The following is a 12,091-nucleotide window of genomic DNA, read 5'->3' on the forward strand; positions in this document are numbered from 1 at the left end:
CCAGCATCGCCAGCCTGCCACCCACCCACCAACCAGCATCGCCAGCCTGAAGCATCGCCAGCCTGCCACCCACCAACCAGCATCGCCAGCCTGCCACCCACCAGCATCGCCAGCCTGCCACCCACCAACCAGCATCGCCAGCCTGCCACCCACCAACCATCACCAAGCTGCAACCAACCATCACTAGCATCGCCAGCCTGCCATCCACCAACCATCACCAGCCTGCCATCAACCAACCCTCACCAGGCTGCAACCAACCATCGCCAGTGTGCTATCCACCAGCCATCGTGCCATCAACCAACCATCACCAGGCTGCAACCAACCATCGCCAGTGTGCTATCCACCAGTCATCGCGCCATCAACCAACCATCACCAGGCTGCAACCAACCATCGCCAGTGTGCTATCCACCAGCCATCGCGCCATCAACCAACCATCACAAGGCTGCAACCAACCATCGCCAGTGTGCCATCCACAAGCCATCGCGCCATCAACTAACCATCGCCAGCGTGCAACCAACCATCGCCAGCGTGCCATCCACCATAACGCCATCAACCAACCATCGCCAGCGTTCCATCCACCAACCATCACGCCATCAACCAACCATCACGCCATCAACCATCGCCAGCGTGCCATCCACCAACCATCACGCCATCAACCAACCATCGCGCCATCCAACACCAGCGGTTATTGTGCCACGGAATACATGCAGATAACACATGACAGATGCAGATATGCAATGCCAGAGCATGCAAGCACACCTCCCGAGCACCCAGGGTACTGGAAATAAAGACATCCGCAGGCCGGTAATGGGAAGTTTAGTGCAAATGATCAGAAGATGCACCTACCTGGTGTGCACCTTCCTCGGTGCTTCTTTCCGCTGGAGCGCAATGCTCGCTATCGCTCTCTGACGCACGTGTGCAAGGCTATGTGTCACGTGTGCCGTGTACGTGCAAGGCTATGTGTCACATGTTCCGTGTACATGCAAGGCTATGTGTCACATGTTCCGTGTACGTGCAACACTATGTGTCACGTGTGCCGTGTACGTGCAGGGCTATGTGTCACGTGTGCTGTGTATGTGCAGGGCTATGTGTCACGTGTGCCGTGTATGTGCAGGGCTATGTGTCACGTGTGCTGTGTATGTGCAGAGCTATGTGTCACTTGTGCAGTGTATGTGCAGGGCTATGTGTCACGTGTGCCGTGTATGTGCAGGGCTATGTGTCACGTGTGCCGTGTATGTGCAGGGCTATGTGTCACGTGTGCCGTGTATGTGCAGGGCTATGTGTCACGTGTGCCGTGTATGTGCAGGGCTATGTGTCACGTGTGCCGTGTATGTGCAGGGCTATGTGTCACGGCTTTGCAGCACACCATGGCACAGTCTCACTGTCTTCTCTCCGTGGTGACAGTCCCTTCTTCCTCTGTGTATGTCAGCAGGCGAGTTGCACCCTCCCCGGTATCTCCTCCCTCTTATTATTATTATTCCCCCGCCTCCTGTGACTCGGAGCAGCGCGAGATCCAGCTGCAGAGGCAGCGGCTCGCGCCGTGACGTCAGCAGCCCGCGAGTCTATTTATATCCGCGTGATTGGATTTCATTCATGAAAAACAACTGAGCGTCGGGCAGCTCGCGCACGCGCCCGGTTTCTCCTCCCCCCCCTCCGCGCGCGTGCCCAGACAAATACGGGGGGGGGGGAGGAGAAAGGATTATTTACATAACAATGTATTTATATTAGAACATTCCAAAACAATGTCAATCTGATCAAAACAGCTATAAGAATGACAGAGTTCCCATCAGCCGAAGGAAAACCCCACAAAACAGCGCAGAGCTAGGGAGAAAGGCAGCTCAGGGCTCCACACGACACATCAGTCTCCATCACAAGGATCCTCTCACAGGGGGCGCGGTACTTCCTTGCGGGGAGATTTAAATAAAAAAATACACAAGGGTCAGAACAAATTACTAGCCATAAAGGCAATATGGCAGATAGCGCTTGTGTGTATACTCGCAGTGTAAGGCTGCGGCCACGGTGGCGCTGAGCGTGCAGGCGCTCGTGCGCAGCGGCGCAAGCAAGCGACAAATTTGCTTGGTTGGCAAGCAGGTAAGCGCTGCGCATGCTCAGGCGTGCGCTCACGCTGGCCACACACTTTGGCGCAATGTGTTTCTTCGCGGCCAGCGTGAGCGCGCCCGCTCAGCCCCACCCTGGACAAGGCCTTAGGCCAGGTCCATTGTGCCTTCACCCGTGCGGAGGCGCACGCGGCCGTGACGTCATCCGCTTCAAGCGGGTGTGTTTTTTGCCCATGGTATGCCGTCCATGAGCGTGTCCAGGGGCGCGCCAGGGCGAGCTGCTCACGTGACCGGCTTGTCACGCCGAGAAATCAGTTTGAGCTGATTTCTTGCGCAACGCACGCCGCAGGGATGTGAACACTGCCTTAAGGCAGTCTGTTTGCTCAGCGTGCGGACGCGTCCGCACAATCTGCGCTACCATGGCCCCAGCCAGTGTGTTTGTTACAATGTCCTCCTGTGGCTGCAGCCTCATGCTGTACTCCCTGCAGCCTCATGCTGTACTCCCTGCAGCCTCATGCTGTACTCCCTGCAGGGTGTTTGTCACAACGTCCTCCTGTGGCTGCAGCCTCATGCTGTACTCCCTGCAGGGTGTTTGTCACAATGTCCTCCTGTGGCTGCAGCCTCATGCTGTACTCCCTGCAGCCTCATGCTGTACTCCCTGCAGGGTGTTTGTCACAATGTCCTCCTGTGGCTGCAGCCTCATGCTGTACTCTCTGCAGCCTCATGCTGTACTCCCTGCAGCCTCATGCTGTACTCTCTGCAGCCTCATGCTGTACTCCCTGCAGCCTCATGCTGTACTCCCTGCAGGGTGCTTACGTGATGACATGACTGTATCACAGACCTACGGAGAGTCAGAGGGGACCTCACGTTGCCATAGAGATTGAATACACAGCTCTCTAGCTGCTGGAAAGCATAGCTGCAGTCTGCATGTGTGACTGCAGAGGATGCAGGGAAGGAGCAGCCGCTGCTTTCTCTGGCTGGAATAGCGTTCATTCACAAGTTGTCAGCACAGTTTGTTCCGGGTCTCTTCTACGGCCCCGAGACCCAACCAACACCTCTATTCCCTGGGTTAGATCAGCAGCTGCCTTCTATAGGTACAGCTGTCTAAGGCCCCGCTCACACAGCACACTACATGACGTGCGCGCGCGTTCGTCACAGATGCCAGGCGGCCAATGGTTGTGTTCAGTATTGAAACTACCTTTGGCTGCAAAGTACGGCGTCAACACTGCTGCAGTCGCGGGTGTCATTTCAATCTGATCTCCGGCTGCAGCAGCGTGACGTCAGTTTCAGCAGCCAATCAATGTCCAGACGTTTACATTGTTTGGCTGCTGAAATTGAGACTCGGCAGTGAAGACGGGGGGGTGGGGGGGTCTCCGGAGCGGAGAGCAGCCCAGCGCAGCCTCGGATGGAATCATGTATACACATGACTTGTCAGTACGCCAGATTGCTGCTTTATTATATCCTCCCGTGCTAAAGGGTGCTCCAGCATAGTGCTGAGGGAAAAAAAAAACATCCATTTGCTCTGCGCCCGTGACACTGCGCCGCTGCCGCCATCCCTCCCCCACCCTGCAAGCCCTTTCGAATCATTCCGTCTGCTGGGGATGATCATACATCGCCCAGCAGACGGAGGCGCGCACGCGCAGCGTCACGAAGCCCCCTGTGTGAACGCGGCATTAGGCCTCGGCCATGTTAACCGCTTGCTGGCGGAAGCGTGCTGAGGCGCGCTCCCGCTCAGCACTGTGCCCCTACAGCCGCAATTAGAGCGGCTTTAGTAGGGGCTCACCTGCGCTTCCGCGCACTTGCGGAAGCGCAGGTCTTAGGGGAATTTAAAATTCCCCCGCTTGCCGGCGCGACAGGCCGGTCACAAGAGCGGTTTGCCCAATGAGGGCGAACCAGCTCTGTGACGTCACTGGCCCGCCCCCAGCCAGTGACGCGCCCGCCCCCTGACAACATTTTGGTGCCTAAATCGCCCCTTCAAGCCCGTTCTCCCAGACCTTTAGAGCCTATAGAACTTTCCTTATGCACCTCCATCCAAAAAAACCTCTTGTCTAAATCAGGCATTAATGTTGAGATATGTTGCCTGTGGGAACGGGCTTGAAGAAAGGGCGATTTAGGCCCCAAACATAGCCCCCCTTGTTTATATCACCTTATCCTTTACGTTTGTTTTGTGTAGTTTTCTCCTTCCTCTTTTTTCCCTTGCCTTTTTTCCACCCCCCTGTGTTTTTCCCACGAATCCTCCTCTCCCGCGGTTTTTGATTGTATATAGCTTTGTTTTGTGAGATGTACTCTCATTGCCTTTATTAGGGGCAACTCTGTATTGCATCAATTTTCAATATAGTCTTTAAATTCTATACTGACTGACTATTGTCTGATTACTTTTTTGGGTGCTGAGAACCACCGTATATGTTTGTGAAGCGCTTTGCGTCCCATTGGGAGAAAAGCACTGTTTAAATAAAGTTATTATTATTACTGTACGTGGCATTTTCTGATCTAAACCTATTATGGAAATACACTTTTTTTCTTTTTTTCACTTCTATTTTTACTTTATATTTTGGGGAGTGCTGGGAATCCTTTCTTTTTGACTACTATACCAGGACTTATAGGGAAAGCCCATTATTCCTGTGCACCTAACCACTTCATGTGTCATCTATGCTATATATCAGTGTAGTGCTGCCTGTCCCTCTGCAGATACTGATGTGTGTTACGTGCTGCTCGCACTACACCTCCCAAAGCCCTATAGATACACTAGAGGAAATACAGTAGGGCCCAGGTCTATTTGTTTATTGCAAAGAATGACATCCATTCAGTCACACTTTGGATTTTACACATTCTTTCGGTCGTTTTGTTGTTTCCCGTTGAATATTATAGTGTTTTTACAACAGTGGAGTAAACATTGCCTTTTCCAGTCATGTGAACATGACACAATACAACTGTGTACTTATTAAACCCATTAGGTGTTGTTTAAGCTGTTACAGAAACGATTGAGGATAGTACAATTCTAGTGCCAAGTAATAAAGGTGTAATGATTCAAACATGCAAGAACATAACAAAAAGTTAAATAAAACATGTTAGACAACAGTGGCTGGGGCTCATCTGATGCGTGAAATTAGAGAGACTGAATAGCAATGAAATTCCAAATACCGACCAAATGATGGTGGTTTAACCAGGGGAGAACCCATAAGAAACCACATTACTAGTTTGCAAATGTGTAATGAACTTTCTCAGATGTAGTCTTTTTAGATATTGATGCAAGGATAGTCCACCCTGAAAAGGTCAGGACACACTTCACAGTGGTATAATACTTATGGAACCTGCATATACTTGGTGATATACTGTACTTCAATTTGCAGTTCAACCCCGTTATGACGCGATCCGTTACCACGCGAATCCGCTTATAACGAGATGCAAGCATGACTCCCAGTTTTCGTATTTATGAATACTTTACGACACGATTATTGGTATCTTAAATACTTTATTGCACAATGCATACAATTGTACATTATTTCCAACGCGATCCGCTTATAACGCGGTGTGATTCTTTGGACCCCAAGCACAGCGTTATAATGCTTCGTCCAGGGTGGTGCTGAGCGGGCACGCGCGCTCACGCTGGACACGTTGCGACAATGCACGTGACCTGCGTGAGCGGGCGCGCCTGCTCGGTGCTTATCCGCTTGCCGAGCAAGCGCGTCACGTGAGCGGTTCGCCCAATGAGGGCGAACCAGCTCCGTGACGTCGTGGCCGCGTCTCCAGACGCGCGCGCACCTAGCCAGCCAGGAATCGCCCAGCCGAGCAGGGCGCAGTGCTGGAGCGCCAGTGCGCCCCTACCCACCCTGGCCAAGGCCTAAGGGGGTTGAGCTGTATATATATTTTACATGTAGTGCCAAGGTTTTAGTAAATGTGCTGGTGCTGAAAGGAGTTGTATGGAATATTAGTGCTTAGTAGAAATAGGCCATTATGTATAACTTATATATTATGTTTACTATATATATATATATATATATATATATATATATATATTCTTGCATAAAAGGCTTGTTACGGTCTCCTAATTCGGTCAAAATGTGTATTACACAATCACGCTCACTTCCAACCAAAGGGTTGCCACTCTTACATTTTTATAATACAGACCGCCGGAATTCAGTATGAATTCAGAGCTTAATGGTATCTCCAGCTTGACCGCTATATTCTTTCGTTTTTATCAGCTGTTGGCGTGCAGGGAAAGACGCGCACTGAATTGACCAGAAGCAGCGGGAGAAGAAGTAACGCCATGGGGCGGGTGTCATGGTATTATGAGGTGACCAGGCAGTGCACTAACTTTAATATTTTAATAACTTAGTAAGGCGACATCTATCAGAAAATTTAACTACACTGTATTACACTCAAGTAGAAATCTTTTTCGTTTATATTATTTATTTCATTACAGTCATTTTCAGTTCAGGCATTTGACGTAAAAACACTAAAATACGGGACAATTAGGCATTTCGACAGACCTTTCAGGGACAACAGGACAAGTCAATGAAATAAGAGACAATCTCGTATATATGGAACATTTTGCAATCCTATTATAGTTTTCCCTGAGATGAGTATTCCTATATATCTTGCTTCTCATGGGCTCATATTCAATTTGCTGTGAAGCCATTGCTTGGGAAGATTTAGGATCCATTCATTTAAATTGGGCTTAAATCTTCCAAAGCAAAGGGAAGACTACTTCACAGCATATTGATCAGGGGCCATTGATAACACTCTGTTCCCCAGGTAAAATCACGAGAAGCAATAGTGAATAGAATACCAATAAACATGCTGCAGTGTACACGTGTGTCCCTATTTAACAATCAGAACCTTTCTTCCATTGCGAAATTCCTGCAGGACCAGTACTTGGCCTTCTGACCTCCATATTGTTAGGAGAACCTGCAATGCGATAGTGGATTTCTCTACCCAATTAGTTATTAGTGGAGATAGCCGAGCAGTGATTGGTGTGTAATAGTGTATTCTAAGAAGACTATTTTGAATGCTGTGTCAATCCTCTTTTCTTGTGGGGTAGGCAGAATTTTATAGCTGTCTTGCAGTTCATTTTGGGATAAGGGGGTGGGACAGAAACATGAACGTCTGTTTTGAGTCAATGGGAATTTTACCGGCATGAACATTCAGTATCTCTTTAAATCAGGCTGTGCTATCAAGCATTTTCAGAAGTGATTCATTTTTATTTCCACAGGAAATCACACTGAAACTATTTATCTCAATGCATTGGTGCATTTTAATCCTGTCATTCAGTCAGTTTCAAGACATCACTCACCTGAGATTTGGAAAGTGAACAGTTTGTAACATTATACAGTTCTGGATAAAACAAAGCATAAATAAGTGGGGATTAAGGTAGAACCAAAGGCAGAACACGCTACTGTATGTAATGTAAAGCCTCCCCGTAGCAATGTGCATACTGTTACACATGTTTGATATATAGGCAACATAACACGCTACTGTATGTAATGTAAAGCCTCCCCGTAGCAATGTGCATACTGTTACACATGTTTCATATGTAGGCAACATAACACGCTACTGTATGTAATGTAAAGCCTCCCCGTAGCAATGTGCATACTGTTACACATGTTTCATATGTAGGCAACATAACACGCTACTGTATGTAATGTAAAGCCTCCCCGTAGCAATGTGCATACTGTTACACATGTTTCATATATAGGCAACATAACACGCTACTGTATGCAATGTAAAGCCTCCCCGTAGCAATGTGCATACTGTTACACATGTTTCATATATAGGCAACATAACACGCTACTGTATGTAATGTAAAGCCTCCCCGTAGCAATGTGCATACTGTTACACATGTTTCATATATAGGCAACATAACACGCTACTGTATGTAATGTAAAACCTCCCCGTAGCAATGTGCATACTGTTACACATGTTTCATATATAGGCAACATAACACGCTACTGTATGTAATGTAAAGCCTCCCCGTAGCAATGTGCATACTGTTACACATGTTTCATATGTAGGCAACAAAACATGGCTGATCTAGTGTTAAAAAAAAGTGATGCACTTGTTTTATTTTACAGTACAATAGGGGGGCTCAGCTCCCGTCCTTAAGACCCCCCTACAGGACAGGTTTTCAGGATGTCCAAGCTTCAGCACAGTTGGCTCAATCAGAGGCTAAGTCAAAGACTGAGCCTCTAATTGAGTCACCTGTGCTGAAGCAGGGATATTCTGAAAATCTGACCTGTTGGGGGGTTTTGAGGGCGGGAGTTGAGCCCCCGCAGTACAACACAAAAGACAAGTTTTAAAGGTGCAGTCCCACTTAGTCAATTTCTTTATTTTATTATTTTTTTTGTAATAATTACCGTAATATTTTCTTTTACAGATATGTATCGTGCACTTAATTTTACACGTAGTGCTGGCCACTATGATTTTGCAAATCTTGCTTTATCTCCTATCACTGAATTGCTGCTTCAGTTTTTTCCTCAGTTTGGACAAAAACCGAAACTTGCCCCTATACTGGGCCTATTTGTATGCCTTTGACATGATTGGCTGGTGAAAGCCGCCAATCAATTGATACAAACATCTGGTTTATCATTAGACCAATCAGAACAGAATGGTGATACCATGACATTAACTGATTTAAAATTAGAAAAGTAAAAGAAAAAAAAATAGTTTTCACACTTATAAATGTCAAAGTTCAATCCTTTTTTTTTTTTGTTTGTTTGTTTCTATATTAGATCTAGGACCTGCACATTTGGTCATGCCTTGTATGTGACTCGAAGGCTTATACGCTTTGGCCAAAGGGTTAACAAATTACCCTTTCTCAGATATATAGGTATTTCACTGTATATTTTTCTCACATTGGATGTTGCTCTGGACTTCTTTGTTTCTTGTTATATTAGATCTGTTGAAACATTGACCCCAGAACTGCACTAACTTTGCCTTGATACACAGGATATACAAACATGTTGTTTGACAAGCTATTGCATAACAAAATACACACCTGCTTTCTAGTTGCCCAACCTATATATCCATCTATCTATAGATGGGGCAGCTCACCAGATTGATTTCTGGATATAAATGCCAATCTGGGTCTTACCTCTTCCCCCAGGTTGCTTAAATAATGCATTCTTATCAAATTAAAGTCTCTGGGTGTCTGTAAGCAACAAGTTTCCCGGCCAGAGGAAGGATAAAATGCCACACAGCAGCATTTCTCAGAATAATAGTGCTTGCGAGATGAATATTTCAGTGTTTCTTTTTATTAAGCGCGTCCATGATTTGGATTTTAACATGGTATTTAATGATATCAATAATGATTGTAATTGGGAGAAGTTCATGGATTCTTGAAAATAACTAATAATAAAGATTTTTTCGATCAAGCCTAACTTGTATTTACTATGTAAATGAACCTGTGTCCATCTTCCCCCAGCATCTTATATAGATACGGTTAGGTGCTACAGATTCCAAAACTTTTCTGCGGTATACAACATTTGCATTTTTTTGTTTGTTTTTATTCAACTCTTAATGCCATTTTAATGAGTTTTAAAGCAACCTGGGATTCCTATAGCAGGTTTTAACCCACCTCCCAAACAGTGAAGGATTTTTGCAACACGTTCCTATTTGGGATAATTTGTTGCAAATGTTCCCAGAAGTTTGAGCTGTAAACTGCAACAATAGATAATGTTGCCTTAGTACTTTAAGGATACACTTATCAGATACCCCCGCTACAGCTAGTGATGTAGGGAATGGTGCTTAGAGGGGCAAAAATAGTAGTAACACTAAAGATGGACAGAACCCCTATATAGCACTCTCTTCCTATGTGAGATGGTGGGTAAATTAAAACGTATTTATTCAAGAACTCGTTAAAACAATGGGGTTTAAAACATTTATTAAATAGTACCAAGTGTTCAATAAACTCTTGGGGTGGTTTACTCCAGAAGAGTGTTATATGGATGTTAAAGTCCAGTGTTAGTGAATTCACTGGCCCTAGTGATCCTCATATTTAGTGGTTATCTAGGGATTGGTTTGGAGTGGAAATGAAAGTAGTGACCATATATGTAGTGCCACAGTATTGAGTACTTTTTGGTGCACCTTTATCAGGGACCTTCTACTGTGCTGCTGTGATGTGCAGCCAGTATGGTGATGATGGTTGTGTGTTACAATCCTAGGTAGCTGTGCACCAAAACTTGATCACTAGCGCCAATTAAAGAATAATTGTGCGTGAGCGCTGGAGAATAAAATATTATATTGTGTGAACCTGGGATCTGAAGTATGCAGATCTTAAGTTAACACTAGTACTCGAAGGGTTAATACTGATGAAATATGGGCACTGCAGAAACTCCTATATTTGTTAGATAAGGAGTGTCTGCTAAGTATTACACCTTGTAGGATTTAAATGCAGGTTAGTAGTATAGAGCCTGATCCTAGATGGTGTTATACTGCTCCATATGTGGTATGGAACTGGCACTCCAGATGTTAATAGCTGGATCGGACACTGGTTGCTTACAAGGTAAACAAAATCCTATAACTTAATGTTGTGGTAGGATGTTAGCAAGATAGTAGTCCCTGGTAGTATAGGTAATATTAATGAGCCAGATAGATGTAATCATTCCCTATATTGTTGACTCACAAGACCGTCAGGTCTGTTGTGAGCCCGTAGCTGTGCAGGAGCCGAGCCACGCTGACTCTCATAATCAGATGGAGTCAGTGTAAGAGAACGAGGGCTCGGCGCGTGCACGTGACTGCGTGGTGCTGTGCCGACGAGCGCGTTTCGCGAGTAGATTTCTCAACGCCAGTATGCGGGGGTTGTCCCATGTGTCAGTAAAGTATTCCCAGGAACCCTTGTTGAAAAACACTGGTAGGCCAGGTCCCCAGTGGCCGTTGCTGCGCTGCGTGCTGCGGCGTGCACACCTCACACCACAGCACAGCCCTCTATGGTGCAGGCCCCAGTGGCATGTGTGGGCGCGCAAAGCGCTGTGACGCGTACGCTGGCAGGGAAGACAGGCAGCCAATGGAAGGGCAGATCTGCACCGTCAAGGCTGCGTCCCCCCCCCCCAATGAATCCCATAGCTCCCCTACAGACCGCCGATCACGGCTTTTATCTGTGCATGCGCCACCAAGACGCCAGGCACGCGTGCAGCAGTTAATACTGCCTTAGGCTATGGCCCTAGTGTTGGCTGCCGCACGCGCTCCTGGCGTCCTGGTGGCGTGTGCACAGCGGAAAGCTGCAATCGGCGGTCTGTAGGGAGTGTTGGGTGGCGTGGGGGCGTGGCCAAAACGGGGGGGGGGGGGAACGGGACGCGGCACTGCCAGCCCTGCAGACTGTTTGGAATAGTTGAAATGCTTTGACACTGGACTAGATAGCAGAGGAGGCAGTTTACAGCGTAGTTCATATGCAACTATACATTTTGAAGCTGTCTCAGTTGCTGTGGCACTATAAGTTGTGTCTCCCCCCCTCCCCTTCGCTGCCATTGGCTCCCTGCATACCATGTGACCGCGTTGCCGCAAGGGAAGATAAAAGTATTGTCTTCCCTGCTGGCTGACGCACCATCTCGCTGCGTGAGTCACGGCAACAGAAACCACCGGGGCCTGCCTGAAATAGAGGCGAGTGTCCGGTGTGCGGCGCTCACGCAGTGACCACCGGGGCCTGCCTGAAATAGAGGCGAGTGTCTGGTGTGCGGCGCTCACGCAGTGACCACCGGGGCCTGCCTGAAATAGAGGCGAGTGTCTGGTGTGCGGCGCTCACGCAGTGACCACCGGGGACTCAGCCTTAGATCTCATCTCGCCCGTTCCAATGTGTTTCTTATTTTTTAAATTCAATTCTTCATTCAGGAGATTTCAAATATGAAGTGACCAGGAGGTTAAAAACAATGCTCTGGCAAGTGCACATTACAGTGCAAATGCTGCCATGCGAATCTCAGAGGCTAAAGATTAGGAACATCGTGATTTCTAGCACTAAACAAAGCAGCACATGCTAAGGGGACAAAATACTAATATTATATGAGTTCAATTCATATAGGCTTCTGCGGGTGGGGTTACTGCTT

General features: G+C 47.2%; 1 protein-coding gene across 2 annotated transcripts in view; it reads right to left on the minus strand.

The window, feature by feature from the left end:
- The window catches only part of RHOBTB1 (Rho related BTB domain containing 1), a 126,471-nt gene that overhangs the window by 48,876 nt on the left and 65,504 nt on the right, over positions 1 to 12,091 (minus strand). The window contains exon 1 of one of the 2 annotated variants that reach the window (XM_075612965.1): positions 847 to 1,464. The exons of the other annotated variant lie outside the window; for it this stretch is intronic. The gene's annotated coding sequence lies outside the window, so the exon portion shown is untranslated. Of the gene's footprint in view, positions 1 to 846; positions 1,465 to 12,091 lie in introns of those variants that run through there. 2 annotated transcript variants of the gene reach the window in all.

The sequence above is a fragment of the Ascaphus truei genome, chromosome 8 (genome assembly GCF_040206685.1).
Source record: "Ascaphus truei isolate aAscTru1 chromosome 8, aAscTru1.hap1, whole genome shotgun sequence".
NCBI classification, from domain to species: Eukaryota; Metazoa; Chordata; class Amphibia; order Anura; family Ascaphidae; genus Ascaphus; species Ascaphus truei.